Raw genomic sequence first — 19,251 nt, 5'->3', positions numbered from 1 at the left:
AGTGATTAGTTGAATAAGGTGGTTAAATGTCTGGCTGGAAAGAAGGTCTGGAGATGCTGCAGACCCCCCCCCAACCTCCAGCTGTGGGCTGAGCTGTGCTGATTTGCTGGGTCGATGCCTTGTCAGCAGTATCCAGCCTCTGACCTTCAGAAAAGCACCCTGGTCTTAATATATTTTATCAACCCAGCAAGGAGGAAAACTTTGCTTTAAATCAGGCCATGAATATATGCATGGTACTTCAAGGAGGCCAAGAAGAATTTTTTAAATATGAAACTTGTTTTTCTGTTAAAGATGCAATGTCTTTTTTCCACTGATTGCATACATTCCTTACATCAGCTCTGCTACACATTGTCACTTGAAATAAAGTGTACCCCATCTCAAATGTGTGTTCCCTCCTCCCACAACCCCTAAAATAGTTGTTCCCAGAATTTATATGTCTTCCCACCTCACGCTAGAGGACAAAGATGTCTGACATCCACTATTTGGTGTGACAGTTGGCTACATCACACCGTGATGTAGCCAAAAAAAAAAAAAAGACGCAAACCGTTAAAATATGTGAACTGGGATGGCAGTAAGAAGGACTTATAGAGACTGCCTCAGGAAGATGATATTTCTTTAGGGTCTTCCATAAACTGAAGTGCCTCATCAATATATATTAAAATATGACATTATAGTACTGTGCTGCCTGTTTGGGGTAGTGGTGGTTACTGTATGTACTGCTTGGGCTGTAATGCATTTGCATACTTTTAATTCTGATGCTAAATAGGGGTGTCTGCCAAATGTATAATACTTTTACCAATTTAGCAACTAAAGCTTTAGTTGACAGCCTTTTTTGGGAGGGGGTGCAAAATTGGTTGAGTTTATAACACAAGTTTAATAATGTAACGTTGTTGGCATACACGGCTGGTATAGCTATGGGCACTCTAGCAAAGTCCCTTGTGTCTGTCCGCTTTCCCCCTCCCCACATTGTTGTTGTGACCTATATGTTTATCGGTGCGGTTTTGGGGGTGGGGTGTATGATTATTGACCCGAGTCTTGGGCAGGGTTGTCAAAGCAAGACAAAGGCTGTTTCCCAAATCAGACACACAATTTTAGGTATTATGCTATCATGCTCTACATCATTTGATGTACTTTTGTATGAGTTAACTTAGCAGTTGGAGTATTTATTATGAGAGCAAAATATCAACATATGTCGCTAGATATCTGACCTGGCTAATGTGGCTAAGGTCAAAGCTCATTAAAGCAGAATTATGATGCAAAAGTGTGCTCACCATTGATAATACCAGATACCTGCAGACTAATGATTTAGTAGGGAGTGCAAACTATGCTGCATACTTGCCAAGGTCGTTTTTTCCATTTGGTTTCCAGCTGGAGTATTTTACTGAAAAATGCCTTTTGTTAGATTGCCTGCAAAAGGAAATCTGTGCTTGAGGCCAAATGTTTCTCCACGGATACTCAAAACATTCAAATGTAAGTGGTGTGGTTGTCATTAAACCTGCCTCTGCATGTGGTTTAATCTCAGGGACATGGTAGCATTAATGATCAAGACATCTTCAGGGCAGGTATAATAAGTGGGGTTTCTTTGAAAATAGTCATCTTGTTTCTTTTTTACTGCAAAATGCATGTAATGCAAATGACAGACAGACCAGATGAGGGGCTGCTGTGTTCACTCTTTACTTTGTGCCCTACTATTTTTCTTAGAAGTTTCTAGAAGCATCTGTTTCCCATGGTTACTCATTGTGTAGTCAGTCTTTTCACAGAAAAAATAAAGCATGGGTCACTGGCTAAATTGCTCCTCTGAGCATGTATTTGTGCTGTGCCGAACAGCTAAATAGCCAGCTTCAAAGTCCTAGCCAACCTGTTTGACTGCTTCTTTTATGTCGCCCCCCCAACTCGCATCTCACCAACACCTTCAGAGTTCAGTAGCAGGCAAAGGGAAAGCAGGGGCGACTCCGTCGTCTGGTTGTTTTGTGAGGTGGACTTGAAGCCTGCCAGGGTGAATCTTGGGTGAGACGCTGTGGCTGAATTGTTTCGTTAAATATTCAGAGGAACATGTGTGGAAGACATGTCAAATTTGAGTGTTATAATGCAGGGACTCTCTACAGTACTGAGCAAATACTGTAATATTAGTAACACCCAATTATTGCGTGCATCCCCCTCAGGAGGGCTTGCTGGGGAGACATGACGGGGGGCTCCTGAGGAACGGAAAAGTAAGTATGGGCACTGGCAGGGGAAGAGAATCACTCCATCGATTCAGACAGGTACTTTGCTGGCACTGCTGCTGGGGGAGGGATGGACTCTGTCTGGCTGAGGGGTGGATTACTGGAGAGAGGAGATATCACTGCCCATTCCCTAAGTCTTCCCCCTTAGCTCATCTTTCTGGGTATCGATGGCTGTGTCAGGGAAACGCCCTGCCATTGGATTTCCCCACAAATGATTTATGGGAGACAAACTACACTACAAGCAGACATGCAATGCTGGCAGTTGAAACCATTTTAGTCATTACAGACTGAGTGACTCTACGTGGTGCTTATTCCAGCTGTGGGTATAAAGCAATGGTGGTTATTGTCTTTCCCTTTCCCTTATTTCAAGTTTGACATTAAAGAGATTGAGAGAGCAGTTTCTTTTTTTCCCTATATCATAAACATCAGTGTATCAGTAATGGTTTGGAAATGATCTCTCTCCACCACATTCCTGACAAAACTAAATGCCAAAAGGTTTATGTTCCTGCTTTTCAATAAGCATCTTTTTTCTGTGATGAGTGATGTTCATCTCGCGAAAACACTGAGACAAAATTGCTCTTCTCCTGAATTTAATTTCGCTACCATATTTCTCTAGGTAATGAATCATTGTTCACAACATATTAGAGGCCAATTAAATGTGAGAATCACAATTACAAAGCTATTAATCCTGCAAAGGTCTTATTTTCCAAGCTCTGTAATGTATTTCGTGGGCACACAGTGCATAAATATGAAAATGAGATTGTTATATTGGAATTACCAGCATCCAAATGACGCCCATACTGCTGTTTAATCACTTTGTGTAATGTTTGCATTTTTAAATATGTGTGTGCATTTAAATATGATGACATGACATGTTTAAAAAACACCCACACAAGGCCTAAAGCGACATATATCCACTTTGATGGCTTTATATTCCAAACTTCCATTTGCTTCTCCAGAGCAATTTGCATCTTTCACACTCTTTACCCTATGATCCATTTAGGTAGATGGATATTTAACTAAAGTTATCCTAGTCAGGTGTCTTGGGCAATGGTGCAACAGCAGTGCCTTGTGTTGGACCAATGACCTGGTTACAAGCTAAATCCCTGTCTTTGATACAGCATACAATGCTTCACAGAGGACAACAGAAACACAACGTGATATGTTGGTATGTAAAGGATTGGACTCCCACCTCACCCTTTTCATTTAAGCACAGATAGGGCTGCTAGTTTACATAACCAGAGCCGCAGGCTTTTTGCACCCACAGATGGGCAAAGTCCAGGGTTCCGGAAAAATATGGGGAGATATTTAAGGAGGTGTCATCCTTCTCTTCCTACGGTATGTGGTTCTGTATGAACCTCTGGCCATTTTTCACATTTCACCAAACATTCCCAGGCTACCATTAATCAACTCTCCCGTCGGCCCCTGCTAGTCAACAGGGCATGCTTGTTCTGAGATTAATAAGGACCAGAATGTCATCAGGGGTGATGGAATTAATGATTCCTTCTTTTTTAAAAAATTCCCCTCCCACTTGCATCTGATCAGGAAGGGCACCACAGGGCGTGCGCCACACACCTCTCTCCATTTACAACACTTCCCTCGGTTTCGAGGACAATGAAATTTCTCGGCACGCTTTCAACTAAAAGGGGAAATGGGTCACTCATGTCTTTGATGACTGGGAAAGGGATGCCAAAGTAATCCCTCTGCTACATTTTATCAGCATTTCATTGTTCTTATTTTTCCTCAACCTTTAAAGCACATGAATTTCAAAAAGAAATTGGCCACTTTCATGGATTCCAAAGGAAGCAGTGATTTTTAGCTGAAGGGTCTTCCAATGCAGAGAGAGATTCATAAAGAGCAGTCAGAGGAGGTGATAATCTTCAGAAGGAAGTAGGTAGCAAAATCTGCCAAATTTTCCAAGTAAGGTCACAGTGGCCAGTGCACAGACATAAGAGGGGAAACTCTTCACAGCACAAAATGTGACAGCAGCAGGCTGCTCTCAGCTGCATTCTGGGACTGAGGCAAGGGAAGAAGCAATGGTTTGATGAGTATCATGTCACTACAGCAACCTCGTGTTCATTGATGTGTTAATGGGAGAGGACAGCCACCGTGGGTCATTGTCACCTACTGAACCTCTTCTGAAACTGATCTCAGCAGAGCAGCTGGATTATAATGAAATGTAAATGGAATGAAAAAAACAAACCTGGTTATCAAAGCAGTTCATTCTAAGCCACTGAGCTCTAAGGTCAGGCAATGCAACAGTCTTGGAACCTGAACCCAATGGCTGAAAATGTATTACAGTACAAATGATTAAGGCACAATTTTATTAACACGTGCAGTTGCAACAATGTAGTTAATACAAAACCACCAAAGTAAGTCAGTGAGGTAAGTAGCTCAGCATATTGACCAAGATAACCGCATCTGATAAAGGCACTCTCCAAAGCCCTCTCCTCCCTGCTCTCTGACAGATCTCTGTCCAACTCCCCTCCGGAACCTTCCATCACAAGAAATAAATTGCCTTCACACTGAACTGGTCAAAACAACAGAAAAATGTCATTATTGTTCCAGCAATTGATCATACCTTTTGAAGCAAAAGTCAATAGTTTCTATAATTGCACATCTCCAGCCCAGCAGAAATGGCTGTAAATGCTTTTATTTTTTTCTCAGAATTTTCATATTTACAACAAAAGATACTGCTGATGATCCCTTTATCTGACCTGTCTAAGGTTAAGGAGAGTAGTTCGCTTTAGAGCAATTCAGCCCAGGTCATAGCAGTACCAGCCTCTGAAGCCTGTTTTTCTCTAGTGGGAGGATTAGCGTCAATCCACAGAGGCAAGAAAACTTCACCAAGGCCCAGATCTGCAGGGATGTTCCTTAGAACAGGGGTCCGAGAAGGGATTGGAAAGGCTGGACCTAGAGAGGAGGGGGGTATTATGGGAGAAGTGTGGGTTACTTCCAGGTGACCAGTAGAGAATGAGAATTAACTGTGAGATAGAAATAGCAGTGCGAGGCTGGGGCCTGAATTCAGTCAAACCAGGTTCAAATAATGCATTATCTTTCACTACAAAAACAAAAAGAATGATAAGTCGTATGATCACAGAAGAAAACATTGAAATGTAAAAGCATGTGCAGAAAGTTGAATGGATCCCAAACCACTATCTAGACTGAATGTTAGTTGAAAGCTGAAATGTCATTTGTGAAATTCATGCGCTTTATTCCATCAGCTTTACTTTCGACTACAAGCAAGACAGTTTGTTAACAATGATAGGCTTGAGAGCCCATGAGATCCGAGAAGCGTTGGTTTATTTTTAGGATGAAAGAGTGGAGCCATGAGATGTTATCAGCAAACAAATGTATTGGAGCACCAAACAAACTACTGTCTACAGACTGCAGAAACAGGTGTAGAACAATGGGTATAGCCAGCTAGTTAAGCTGTGTTTCTTTTATGCCATCACTGTACTCTGCACACGGCATAATTGACCTCGGTCTAAAAACATGCTTTCTCACCAAATTAGCACACAGTATTTTTGTCTACATTGGGTCAGGGAAGTGCTTGAAAACCTCAGGCAGTGTATTTACACACACGTATGCAAATGAAATAGCTGCTTTCTTTTTAAATTACAGTCTATTTTTTATCATTACGCAGACTACAGACTACAAACCTATCAGCAAGACTGCTGTTCTTTTGTTGTACTCAGATCAATGTTAATTTGGCAGCAGAAATTGCCTTTTGCAGGTGACTGCAATATTATTATGATAGTGATGTCTAACAAGAAGACATAACAGATTTCTTGTGACCAGTGGCCCTGGTCGTCTTAAATGTAAACAGCCTGCCTTGCTTACTACGTGGCCACTTTACTGAAGCAAATAAGATACAGTAAACAGCACACGGGATCCTCTGGAATGTTGTGCTCATAGATAAAATGTGAAAAAAGTAAACATGCTGGCGAGAATGCAACATTGCCAATAAAGCCCCATGATATGAAGACATATGAAAATACAGGATATGAATGAAATTTTTTTTATGGTACCTATTGCATTATCTAAAAGCTGAAATAGCATCAACCCTATAAATGGTTGCTTTTACTTATCACCTATTGTTGTCTTCCATTTGATTAGTAAAGGGTACCTATGTATGTATTGTGGAAGGCAATAGATCTAAACAATCAAATAGCTGAAATTCTGTATTCTCCGAAAACTACATAAACCAGATATGACATGGCATTCCTCAATGAATTCCATTATTTCCTCCCTAAACTTTCAGATTTTTGAGAGCTTATAATACATTTTAAAGATGATTGTAAAAATGGAGGTACACAGATTCTTGAGACAACAGCTGTCAGTTGCCCTTTAAAAATGTTCCCGCCTCTTGCTTGGGCACTCCCGAAGTCAGGCTACACATTTTCTGTGCTTCACAAGCCCTTATGCGCGTTTATGCAGCTGACATGGTTATGTTTTTATCGACTGATCAAACGGCAGTATTCCTGTGCATGAGTTGGCAGTTTAGATTGAGACCGGGCTTGTGTTTGCAAGCTGGGCTGTTTACGGTGCGCTCTGTTGGCCGTGACTGCCGCACAGTCTCCACAGCTTGTTTCATGCAGTAAACAAAACAAAAAAGGACGAGAAAATAACTGTGATTCGTGAATGCCAGGCAACCGGCTCTGTCACATTTCAACTGCACATCACTCAGTAAGATTCAGCGGTAATTTGTCAAAGCCGTGATAAAAAATATGCATAAATATGAAATCACATATTGGCTGCATAATTAATCAGTAGAGTTTCTTTATTTGTCTTACAGTACATTGGTTGAAGGTAGTTTTTGGGTGCTAGATGAATGTTAAACGGGAAGAGGGCTGCATCACACGCACCATGTGCACGCAGACGCGGCATACCGCTCATTCCCAGAGACAGCCAGATGTCATCATTAGATATTTTTATCAGTTTCTTCCCTTTGCCAACTAATCTGGCCATGTACTTTTATCCTTCCCTGTCTCAGTAGCTTGTCTCTTATCTGTCACCACCTCCCACACACACACATACACACACACACACACACACACACACACATACACACACACACACACACACACACAGACCAGTTCAACCACCTGTCAACATTATTAGCTCCCTAATGTAACCATCTGTTCCCTCACTAATTTCTCTTATGCATAAAATGCTAAACAATGTGATGCTTGGCAAACAGCCTTTGCCCGCTGCTACATGCGCATAAGGGCTAATTAATGGGGTTACCTGGGTGCAGAAGAATGATTCGATCCTTAATGTGAGCCTGATGGGAAATTAAAAATGGTTAAAGGCAGTCGATGGAGGCGGCTGATGGGCACCTTTCTGTCCTCTCAGGTCTTTCCGGACTTTGTCTGGGGACTGTCACATACCCACTATTCATCTTTTCATGCTTCCTGGAGTCCAGGGTGGAGTCAGGAGACAGAGAGAGAGACACTTGGAAACATTTATCTTGCGTACATTATTTATTTGCTTATCAGACACCGTTATTGAGAACAACTTTCCCCACATAAACATCCATGTGTACAGCTGGATATTTACCAAAGCAATTCGGGTTAAGCACCTTGCTCAAGGGTACAATGGCAGTGCCCTAACTTGGAATTGAACCAGCAGCCTCTGGGTTACAAACCCCTTGTTCATGAACCCCACACTGCTGCTATCTGAAAAACAGTACAGCTTCAATGAATTTCAAAAACCATGAATGTGAAAATCTTCTGTATCTCCCTGACCCCCTGTGTACTCCTCTTTGACATTAAACAATCCTGACTGCTCTGCTTCCTTGATTAGTTTTTAGTATTTTCTCTTTGCAGTTGCCCATTTTGATGACTATGATGATTAATATCATAATGTCGGTGAGAAGCCCCTTCTACCTGTTTCAGGGACAAGGCAGAGTAGCCCTGTCCAGAAGTGCTGGAAATTTTGCATAAATGAATAGCGTGTCTTTAATGTGTTTGTTATTTTTTATGCCTTATGGTGGAATAGGGGTGTGTCACACCTCACCTTCAGCCTAAATTCATTAATTATGAATCACGATTCCAAAGGCGTTTTCATGCCCAACGCGCAACGCATGTCTCCCCCCATGTTTTACAAGTGTCCAGAGAGATTGCATGGACAGGGCAGTTGATGTAAATGGAACGGAAGAACATGTAGGAACATTGTGACACCCCCTACCCCCCCACCCACACTCCAACACGTCCTACCCAGCACAGCTTATGTCCCTGCTCAGCCTGGAGGGTACAGAATTGTCCCTCCATTCTGTCACAGCAACAGTGTCGCTGCCCTATCGCCCGAAGGCTGTCCTCTTACCCAGTCCTACACTGGCACTTAAACTGTTTGAACCAGATTATGTCTGAGCGCAGTGTCAAAGAGGCTCTTTAGGATGCGTCTGACTGCTGTGTGCCCATGAGAGATAGCCAGCAGTCCCCGACCTATCATACAATAACAAATAAGACACATTTATGTCTGCGGGAGATAGCCAGCAGTTGCTGAACCAACAGACAACAACAAAGAAGACTGAAGAAATGTAATGCTGGATAATCTAACCCAATTTTTTTTTTCAGAAGATTATTTTTGGATTCTTCTTTATACAATGGAAGAATCAAGTATACAATTACGCTTTAAGCAATGTGTGTACAAGTGAAAGAGGTTTACTTTTTGGGAGTGTTTGGATATGTTCAACTCCATGAGTATTTTCACAATAGTGTTACAGCAGTGTAGAAACTTCTGAATAAAATGTTGGGGGCTTTCTTAAATAATATGCAAAGAAACAGAAAACAACAAGAATGCAAACTGTTTCAGATGCTGATCAACCATGAGATACTGTTTGTACAAAATGCAGTATCAGATTTCCAATTCCCATTTTGTCTGTAGGTTGAAAATTATTTTCCCCATTTTTATCACAGAAATTGTTTCATTTACACATTCCTGAAGTGTCTGCGCAATGTTTTAATAAGAGGTTTTTTTTTTTGTTTTTTTGTTTTTTTGCAGTAATGAAAATAACCAGAAATAGGGTCTGTTGGTGGCTTGCTGTCTTTGATAAAATCTGTGGGTATGTATATTGCAGGAGAATTTTTTATTATTATTTTTACATATTCTAAAACTTTTCCCTAAAACTTCAAGTTTTGTGTACTTCTGGTTTCATTACTTTACTAAAATATGCTCATTTGTATGCTTCACTTGCTATGAGGTGGCCTGTATATTCTTGATTTGGAGCATATATGAGAGTTACTTTTTCCCTTTGAAAGGAAAATATATCTCCCTTTGTCTTGTTCTCATATTCCACACTGATTTCAATATTCCTATTAACCAGAATGGCTACTCTCCATCTCTTGGAAGAATTTCCTAATCTATTTATAGATTCTAGCCCTTCTTGAGTTGGTTGATTTAACTCTGAGGTGAGTGTTCATTTATTTAAGCACTTATTTCTTCTGAATAACTTCATGAAATTCAGATTAATAACCATTTATTTACAATACCTGTCATTTTTCTTAAACCTTTTTCTAACTCTTGATCTAGTATCCATATTCACAAGCACACATGCACATGTAAGAGCAGTACAATGATGTAAAACTAGATAATTTACAGAAACACCCAGTCAGATATTTGCAGAGACATATCTATAAAGGGCCTTAGTTATACTCCTCTACTTGTTTATTATTATCTTAATTGTTATATATTAAACTATTACAAACCTGAGTTTGCAGAACATGCAGACACGTTGCAGGTCGTTGATTTCTGCAGCATTGTCTCTTACCTTGAGTATCTGTGAGGCACTGCTGTGTAGCTTGGACAGTGGGGAGATTAGTGCTATACACTCAATTGCAGGGCATTCATCATTACACATTTTATTATAGTTAACTCTTGGAGATCTCACTATGCCTAAGCTAATATTTCTTAACCATGATTTTGGGGACATACACCATGCTGGTTTTCATTCCGTCATATCTCCGAATGAATTAGTTTGATGGAGCTGAGAATTGATGTGGATCTCACATCACTTAAGTGCCTGCTGTTAGTTCTGTTTTTTACAGATATGGGTTGTTGAAGGAGTTTTTCTTCAAAAGCTACAAGCAAGGGTGTGAGATATTTTTTTATTAATTTAAGCCCCATAAACACATTGGTAATAAAGTTAGGTGTTCACATTCATTCTGTAAGAGTAACTGGTCAACAGGGCTTAGAAAAATAACTCAACAACCTAATTAAGCTTAATTCAAACATCTGCCTCAGATTTGTTCAAGATGCAAATTTTGAAGAAAAATATGCTGAATATTCCAGTTATCCTTCTAGCACAAACATTTGCTGCAGCACATTTTGTTTCACAATGAAATTATAATAGAAGAAATGTAGAGATGTCAAATAAAGATCGACATTCAAATAATAGTTCAATCAAACCAAAACAAAGAGCCCAGCTGGAAGATATACCAACATAACATGGCCTATGGCTGTGAGTACATTTTGGGAGCAAGTAGACAAATGGTTGAGTCACCCTGGCATGCTGTATTGGAAATGTTAAAGGGCAATATCAAAACTTAGCTCCTGCTAACCACTGAATCACAGGCACATGGCTAGGACTGAAACGCAGCCAGCCATGTGCCGATTTATTCCAGGTCCCTGTAGATCACACACGTTAATAAGGGATACCTGTATTCTCATTCACATCTGCATGACATTTTGTAACATAAGCCTATGGCTCCGTTTGGCTCAGAGGAACACTCTTCGTATAAGCTTGTTTGTGGACCATCAACATACAGTTTCTGATATAATGCTGTCATCCTGTTTTATGAAGCAAAATGCTTCTGTTTCCTTTGCCCTTTGCCTTTTTAAACATTTATTTGACTTTTGCTAAAGGGATGCTCACTGTTTCAATTTCCTCTGCTCACAGCTGCCTTTTCATTGAATTATTCATAAACATAAATGTGCTAACGCCTTAATCGCTGGGTAGGCTGTTGAGTATATAAGTTTAGGAGAACCCAAAGATTAAAACACGTCTTTTTTTTTTTTTTTTTTTTTTTTTCAAAAAGCTGAAAATGAAGAGGAAAGAGAAAGCAGCCAGCAGAGTGCAAAAGGTGGCCATTTATTCAGATCCCTCATGACAGATTCCTGTTTGTTCTGCAATACTCAGAAATCATATACTGAAAGACTGACGCAAGGAATAGCTTTTGTCTATGCTCTATATGAGCACATAACATCAGCCATTGATGTCTTCCACAGACCTTCACTCAAACTCCACTGGGATTTAGTTCATCGAGTACAAAAGCAAAATAAATAAATAAATAAATAAAGGAAGACAACTGACTTGACGTGATATTATCAAGAATACCTGTATTGTTTGATCACAGATTACATGGCCAAGTATAATTAAGTAATGCATTTGTGATTTCAGACCGGAATAACTGATTTGTCATTGCAGCCCTTTATTCCGAAATTTTCATTATTGTTGTTGTTGTTGTTGTTATCAACAATGGTGGCAACTTACAATATATTTTAGATGTTATGTGCTTATTCATCCTAGGGTAAATACTTTTCTCAAGGCATCCAGTGTGGAATTCAAACATGCACCCTTCCTGTACCAAGTCAAGTTTCCTAACAACATTGTGGTCCCAGCACTCTGTTAATGCTGACAAACCTTGTGGTTTTTGATTTCTTATTATATATATATATATATATATATATATATATATATATATATATATATAAGTATAATATATATATATATATATATATATATATTATACTTATTGTACCTCACTGTGTAGCCAACTGTTTCATGTCGCTACACAATATTGCTCTTGTCAGCCTTTCTTTGCGTTTCACATTAAGAGAGTGACTGAACCATGCAACCCCCTGAGCTCCAAACAGCTCCCAATCCAGACTTAAAATCATTCTATTTAATCGGCCCAGGTGCAGTTACATTGAGCTGTCAGCCCTTTTATTGTCTTTGGCCTTTTTTGCTGACATACAAGGATTTAGCACGTTACTAAACTGGCCCATTGGTATGCAGAGTGCTTTTGGGTGCCTTTACTCCTGTCAATAAGCACATTGATGTCTGTCTTTTTAATCATCTGGCTGAGAAACCGCATCACTGTGCAGTCGATACTATATGTTTTTTTTGGTATCTACCATTCCTGCATTTACAGTGGGCATACACCATCTGGATCTATATAGTGTTGTATTTTCAGTGGCCAGATTTTAGACGTGATTAACCAAATTTTGCATCTGTTAATGCTGAATAATTAATTTGAATATATAGTTCAAAGAAAGAAAGAAGGGGTAGAGTTTCTACAATACCTCATTTTTAAAGATAAAATAACATTCCAGAACACTTAGCTCAGCAAAGCAGAGCATGTTTTATTTTTGTTATTGTTCTTTAAAAGCCATGATGGTTTCCAAGTCCATTAACCTGTGAGACAACAGCTTGACGTGAAGGTTTCATTACAGGCGGTAGGGTGAGACACAGCAAGTTCTCCCTCATGTCCCTCAAGCGTATGAGGCACGGTCCACAGCTGGGCCGCCCCTGAGGCTTCTGCTTGCGTTACTGATAAACCGGAAGTCATCCACACTGGAGAAATACCACAAAGATGGCAATACAAATATGCAAATACTAACACCATAACAACCAGAACATGCAGATGCCTTCAGGGCATTTTTGGATAGCCTACTCAGTTTAAAGCACACTAATTATTTTGTATTTAAAAGACGTTGTCACCCGGTGTGATACTGAACCTTTTCAGGTATTTTTGCCCAAGGGCAGAAAAGCACTATACGCTACTGGGTGGGGGGGGGGGGGGGGTTGCTCAGGTGGGAATGGATCCATCAGCTTTAATGTTGCAATCCTAAGTCCCCAGCCACTACTCTGTACTGCAGTAAACATTCTCTTGCTGAAAGAGGAAATGTAATGACCATCCATTTGGCTGCTGTTACAAGTTGATGAGAGTGCTCACCTACCAGCCATTAATACTAAAGTCTACTCTGCGCGCTCACACACACAAACAGGTAACGAAATTTAGCAACCAATCTGTAAAGCAAGGACACAGACTGCATTCTGGGAAGGGTACAGTGGGCTCAGGGTAGTCATGATTCAATAGATAATTAATTTGAACATCTGTTTGAGAAGGATTCTAGTGCCTCCATAGATTACAGACTTACAATAATTTCGTGGTTCTACGTAGATGTTTACTAGTTGTTATTTCTCTGGTGATAAATCCCAGCGTATACCACATACTATAGCTGTGGACAGCATGGGTCATGATGATGGATCAAGCACCCCATTCAAGCATTCCTTTACACAAAGACCACTTAAATCCCTCTTACCTGACTCTCTGGTCACTCCTTTTTATCTGCAGTCATTTGGTAAAGGCATCATATCTTTTTGTAATATGTCTTCATGTACATCTGTTACAGCTATACAGGACATATGCACACACACACAGGAACAATATCTATTCATTAGATTCATTATCCAGTATTTACATACAGTAAGAAAGAATGCATTCATTATTTACAAATGTATATTATATATATATATATATATATATATATATATATATATATATATATATATATGTATATGACAGTATATTGAACAGATGGTGTGATGAAATTTGTTGTTTGTGCAGATTTATTTCTTGTTTATCATACAGATGGCACCAATGAAAGTGCATTGTACTACTTCTCCACTTCTGTTTCGCAAACTAATATTAACCTACAGAAACATTCATAACACATCATAATAGTGTTGACTGGCTGAGCACAGAGAAGGGAGAATTATACATGTATGCCTTGATCAAATAAATTCAGGCCTTATCTTTCCTTTAAAGTTGAGAGAAGCAATATTCTCATTAAACAGCCTTCTGAATTTGCCCCATGTGATATGTTACAGTAAGTTCTATGAAATTTGGATGGTTGCTATCTTTGCAAAAGGTATCAAAAGTTTGTGCTGATGTCCGATCCTACCTATATCACTTATGTAACAAGATGCTCTCCTCATTGTCTGAGTGGGTGAAGACACCCACACATTTCAAATAAATGTGTGCAATCTCTGTGATATGGCAACTTCATTAAATATATGTAACACATTTACGAGTACATTATTACCAAGTTATATAGTGGTTATAGTGGTCAAAGGTCGTACATTGTGATAGCAATATGGAAAAATAATATCCTATGATATGACTTGTAATTTTTACAAAACATTTTATTTCCATCATTAAAAAATACATTCCCTATCTCACTGTGTACTTTTGCTGTAGCTGGCAGGCTTTGACTAACAAATAAAAATCTTCCTCCCAGGCTTTTAGCCTGTTAGATCACTGTACAGGCCCTCTGTAACAAGTGCTTGTATGTATCCAAGATGTTATAATGTATATTCCTGTCAGGTGTCATTAAAAGTGTGAAAATGTCATGTTGTTACTTTCTCTGCAGCTTTGGCAAGTAAATTCATCTTGTCATAGTGTTGCCTTGACAAGCTCGACAGATGGTGAGTCTGAATGCAAGCTTCATTTTTCTGTTTGTGAGATACACCACCACTGTCATGCGAGTCCTGCCCTCCCACCAGTTCCGTGAAGCATGGTAGTCATTGCTTTGAGTCTTCTCTCGCCCCCCTTTCTCCCTGTCCAATAATAACATAAGGAAATCAAAGCAACAAGAGCAAAGGCATTCACTGACGACTATTGGGGTGAACCTGTTATTCATGCTTCAAGCATGGTCACTGCATGCTGTCCATGAGGCACATGAACACATTGTGAAGTCCCTCAGTTCAAGACTGGCACATCTCAAAGATATACAAAACAGTTTGTAAGATATATTTGTCATCAGAGTGAACATTAGACTTGTTAATCTCTCAAACATGTCTCACATGTGGCTGAAAGGGTTGTGGTTTAAAGATTACCTGGCATTTCTATATTAAATGTTATCAACTTTTGACCATACCATGGAATATATTTAACTTGGGCTTCAAATTCATTGTAAATTGTAAGGGAAAGACATGTTGATGTTTCACTATATCACCCAGGAAAAATGTTTGGTTTTTTGTTATTGAAATACTGTACAGTATATGGCTGTTAAGTAGCTAATTTACAAATGCTGGATATGTCCAATGAGACACTTGTCTTGTGTTTAATATTTCAGTGAACAACTCTGTTCTTTCATGTTCTTTCTTTCAATGGTGTTCATATTTATTTTAAGGGGAAGATCACCACCCTGATTCACATCAGGTTTAAACATCCTCCTCTGCATACAGGAAGTAGTGATTGAAAGTGCCTTTCATTGAGGCACAGCAGAGTATATTACCTTATGATTAATCCTTTGTAATTGTGCATACTGTCTTTATCTCAAGACCATTTCTGTATCTATTCATTACTGTGCTTTTGAATTACTTCTTACAAATCGCAAATCACTTTCTGCTTCACTGCAGGTGGTATTCATCCCTTTTTTAAAAATCAAAATTAAAAAGGCTGTCGCCAGCAAATTGCGCACCAAGCAATTTTCCGACCATCAAAATTCAGAATTAATCATAACTGTAACTTAATGACTTCTTAGTAAACAGGGCTGCAGGCTGGCTCTCTCCCCCATGGAAGCCTCGGCTTGTTCCCTCACGAGTGTGTCATTTTAATTGATCCATGTGAACATTCTTTATTCCTCCTCTGCCTCTGAAAATTAACCTCGTTATTAAAGGTGTCCTGCGGTAAAGAGGACCCCTTCAGTTAAAGTGGGAAATTGCCATTGAAAAAAAAGGGAGAAAAAAATGCACATAAATTGCTTATGACAGCTTGTGTGTTTAAAGAGCGCCTGTCACAGCACATCTCCATTCTCATGGTGACTGAGGGCAGTTGCATAACATATTCTGTAACTGAACAATTCTTTTTTTTTTTGCATGAAGCAACACGCAAGCACTGATGTAATTATGTCTGTATGTGACTTGAACAGTTTTACAAAGACAGCCCTCTTTGAAAAGCATTGACATTCTTCTACAATGCAATTCCCTCCTTGCTCTTTGTGGGTTAATTGTGCATTAAACAATAATTCAATGCAGTCGTATTGATGTGCTCTGGTTGCAATGGCTGGCGTCCTTATCCCCTCGCAATACATTACCAACCTGTTTTCATGCAATTGAAATTGATTGAAGGGAGGTTTTAATCACAAATTCCCTCATAAAGAGTTTGGCTTTCCAACCTGCCTTTACATTGTTGAGATATCTGGAGACACCTCTCCCTCTATTCAATCTAACAATGATGCTCATTGCCCTTCACTTAACAGTGACACATTACAGTGAGGAGAGCCATTTTTCATTTCCTATTAGGGACAGAAATATTTAAAAATGAGAATTTTCTGGTTTCTTTCTCATCTCCTTCTTGTTGGTCGTTGCTTGATGCATATGTTCATTTTTATTCAGTGTTCCGCTGTCACTTTGTTCTCAGTCTTCTCTCATTACGGTGACATCTCTTGAATATTAGAGGCTAATTGGCGCTAGCTTCTGCTCAGGACCAAGACGGGTGTGACGAAAGCCTTGATGAGACCACGAGTGCCATGTTCCTTCACACTAGTAATTGGGTCTACTCGCTCTGGCTAAATGGGAGATATTCGCATACAAGATCTGTTTAAGGCACTTAACCAGTTCTTTGGTGGAAATCTACATGTGTAAATTAATTCCTTAACATGCTATGTTGATTCATTGTGAGGGATGAATCTTTTAAGATGTTTAAAGTCATTTCTGACCCATTTTCCTTTGGTATCTCTAGAGTTGAGATAAAGAGACTATGGCATATACATTACATGACATTTCGTAATTTAGCAGATATAGCCAGTCATATGCATTCATAGGTAGTTCACTTGTCTCTTTTAAAGAGGGTTATTCTTTCTGTTTGTTCTGCTGGTAAGGTGAGCTGTCTGGGTTTAGGATCTTAGTAAGGCGGCCTTGGATGTGGTACCTATTCACTGGTTATTTTCCTGTTCATTTATTGTTTGTAGAATTACTTTTCAAGCAGTATTGCCCCTATCTTTTTGAGCAAGGTGAACGTGGTACTGGCATTTTGATTGATTTTAACCTGCCTTTGTCCAACATTTATCTTTTTCTCTACAATGGATGAATCGTAGAGATTACACCGTAATGTCTTTCTTGTATCTTTTTTCACACCTGTCACATTCTTCTTAAAACCTCCCTTGGTCATAAGTCCACATGGCTACATGATAACCACTAGGTCAGCCAGGGTACATGGCAGTAGGATGGCAATACATTTTTCCCAATCAGCATAATGAAAACATAATACATGTTTAATGACCAAGTAGTGACATGAGAATGATTACCCATAATTATTCAGTAAATGTGACTGCAGTGGCCTTCATGGGTGCTAAGGTTGGTGAGATAACAATCTATCCACACATACACACTATATACAGATATAAGAGTGTGTGTGTGTGTGTGTGTGTGTGTGTGCATATCCATGTTTGTTTGGATACATTGTCTAAACATTATCTAAACCGCTCTTATACATACATGTGAAAACCTCTTTCTAGTTGAACTGAGTCTTGGCTGTATGACATAAGACATTTACACAAGTTCTGTCTGTTTGTCATATGTGGCCCAACACCCAACCCATGCACACAAATGTGCATATACATACATCCACACTGCCGTAAGCACCCACACACTAGGTGGGCACAGCTTTATTCTACTAAAAAAGCCATAAGGAAAGGGTATGCTCAGACAGAATGATTCAGTGCAGGGCAGGGAGAGTTATCAGGTGGCCAGGCCACCAGTGTGACAGACATTGGCAGGCCCATCAAGCACTGCTGAGACACTGCTATAAGGGCTAATCTGTCATCTGTGTCACATGTGGTTTCAGAGCCTATTAACGATGACCCTGCTTGATCTACAGTATATCATGTGTTTGTCTTACATACGCTCTCATTTTGTGTTGTGTGGAGCATTCAATGAATTTTTCTGTCGTGTCCACTCTCTCTCTCTCTCTCTCTCTCTCTCTCTCTCTCTCTCTCTCTGTCTCTCTCTCTCTCTCACACACACACACATACACACATACACACACAGAAACCCACAATTCCCTATGTTCTGTATTTATGTAGTTAAAATATAATAATTAAGATCCCTAATGTGATGCCTGCATGTACATGTAACATGGTGTCCAACACATTAATACATGCACAAAAAACACCTCATAAGCAAGATCCACATCAGGGGTATTGCTGAAATCATTGTAGATTTTAGAGGGAAAGAAATACACACGCATTTTGATAAGGATATATGCAAGGGGACGGCTATTCCCGGCAATCATGTGAAGTCGGGGATATGGTATGCACTCTCAGTCCCTGAAGATTACAGCTGACACACGAAAAGTGACGAGAGAACAACTAATCTGCCTCTATCCGGGCCGGCTGGGTCTGCGTTCAGTTCAGCCCTTGGCCTCGAGGCCGCGAATATGAATTTTGCGCCTGGTTTATTTTCCGTAATCTTTTAATGGCATGCGCAAGCTCCACTTTCGGGATTTCTTAAAAGCCAAAAAACACTGAGAGGATTCTGTCTGGAGATTAGCCAAATAAGGAAAACATCTCTTGGAGTGTGAGTTTTAATGCATACGATGTGAGCTGTTGTCATTTGGCAAAATGCTCAGAGGAAACACTTAATAGACAAGGCCTTACCTATCTTGATGTTTTGGGGTTTTTTCTTAGCCTTTTCTTTCATGTGGCTGTATTTATCTTGCTTCCATCTTGTCTACTTGGAGATTAAATACTAGCTGTTGCAATGTGAGATGAGGCTCACCTGGTTGCAAACCTTGTACAAATAGTAGTTTATTACAGGCCGAAACAGCTGTGATGTCCTCCCCACCCCAAAACAGGGATTTGAAAGTGGGTCAAAAAATGTAGCCATATTGTAAGTGTTAATTGTAAGAATGAGTTGACAATGGCATTGGAGGCCATTATCTTCAGTTCTGTTTGCACCCATTTTAGGAGATACTACATTTTTTGGATGAATGTCTTGAAAATAAATCAAAAACAA

Source organism: Megalops cyprinoides, chromosome 6 (assembly GCF_013368585.1).
Source record: "Megalops cyprinoides isolate fMegCyp1 chromosome 6, fMegCyp1.pri, whole genome shotgun sequence".
NCBI classification, from domain to species: Eukaryota; Metazoa; Chordata; class Actinopteri; order Elopiformes; family Megalopidae; genus Megalops; species Megalops cyprinoides.
The sequence above is the reverse complement of the archived record's forward strand: the minus strand, read 5'-3'. Positions refer to the sequence as shown.